This window comes from Gossypium hirsutum, chromosome A06 (genome assembly GCF_007990345.1).
Source record: "Gossypium hirsutum isolate 1008001.06 chromosome A06, Gossypium_hirsutum_v2.1, whole genome shotgun sequence".
In the NCBI taxonomy this organism is placed as follows: Eukaryota; Viridiplantae; Streptophyta; class Magnoliopsida; order Malvales; family Malvaceae; genus Gossypium; species Gossypium hirsutum.
The window spans coordinates 46,206,726-46,208,347 of NC_053429.1; the positions used below are offsets into that span (position 1 = coordinate 46,206,726).

At 34.6% G+C, this 1,622-nt stretch overlaps 1 non-coding gene across 1 annotated transcript; it reads right to left on the reverse strand.

Moving 5' to 3' along the window:
- Positions 1 to 1,515: 1,515 nt before the first annotated feature.
- Positions 1,516 to 1,622, reverse strand: LOC121231362 (small nucleolar RNA R71). Its single transcript, XR_005929422.1, has one exon. It is a non-coding gene; the product is annotated as a small nucleolar RNA R71 (small nucleolar RNA).

Genomic DNA, 1,622 nt, shown 5'->3' on the forward strand with positions numbered 1-1,622 from the left:
TTTTGTATTCATTATTCTTCTGAGATGCTTACCTTTTTAGTTATGAACTAAAACCCCTAAATACCTAAGGGGAATGAAACCTAAGGCAGATCTTGTTATTATTATCTAAATTGTATGATAAATATTTGACTTGTTCTTAATTATGTGTTCTTAATTCTTGTTTTGATATTCTAGGATATTGATTCAAGTTAAGCTCTTATTCAGAGGAGGAATAGACCCTGTCTAAGAGTACATTTGTCATAATTAAGCGGAGTTGATTGTGCGCCTAGAGATAGGGTGACAAGATTTTGCCGGATAAGGGTGAAACCTAATAAGGGGGTCCATAGATCGAGTTAATGCAACCCTAGGGGGTTAATTATAAAGAGATTTCAATTATTCAACCTAGGGTTAGACATTGTTAGTCTCGAGAGGGATAATAATATAGCTTAGGGATTTCTACGGATCAAGTCAAATGAATAAATTGTCCGATTCAGAGTCAAATAACAAGTGAAGTCCAGGTGGATTTTTCCTTAGGTATTGTCTTAATTCAATTGTTTTTCCAAAAGTAATTCCCCAATTCTATTTTCTCTAATTTCTTAGTTTAGTTAATTAGTTAGATAAACAAAACCCTTTTATTTTTTAGGCTAGATAATAAAAAGAAAGTTAATACTAGTACTTTTAGTTCCTTTGGGTTCGATAATACGGTCTTGCTAAAGCTATACTACTGTTTGATAGGTACACTTGCCTTCATCGTGATAATAGTTAGTTTCAAGAACGATTCATTGTAAATACTTAAAACAGGTCATGAATATCACGTATCAATTTTTTGGAGCTGTTGCCAGGGAACTAAGATATTAGCAACACTCGATTTTTATTACTTTAGCCATTTATTTTTACTGCAATTGAAATTTTATTCTAACTAATTATTCTTTTTCCCTTTTTCCTGGCAGGTTCTTCTAGTTTATGACTAGAAGAAACCCGTCAGTACCATTACTTTTTGACAGTGAGATCGATCGCATAGTTCGCAGGAACCAAAGAGAAATAAGGCGAAACTTAAGATACACAGAGAACGAGTAAGAGGATGACATTCAAACCACAACCGACGAGATGGCTGAAAACCAAGAAAATCTGCTACCTCCTGCAATTGCAGTTAATTAAAATCCTGCTCCACGCACTATGTATGATTATGCTAAACCTAATTTAACAGGAACTGAGTCAAGTATAGTTAGACCTGCTATTGCTGCAAATAATTTTGAACTAAAACCTAACACAATTCAAATGATACAACAGTTTGTTCAGTTTGATGGTTTGCAGGAAGAGGATCCTAACGCTCACTTGGCAAATTTCCTAGAATTTTACGATACCTTTAAAATTAATAGCGTTTCTGATGACGCCATTCGCCTTCGGTTGTTTCCCTTTTCGTTAAGGAATAAGGCTAAACAATGGTTGAACTTGTTACCACGAGGGTCAATCACTACTTGGGAACAGATGACCGAAAAATTTTTATTAAAATATTTTCCACCAGCTAAAACATCCAAATTATGTAATGATATCTCTTCTTTTGTACAGATGGATTTAGAAACACTCTACGATGCATGGGAGAGATACAAGGACCTTTTGAGAAAGTGCCCTCACCATGGCTT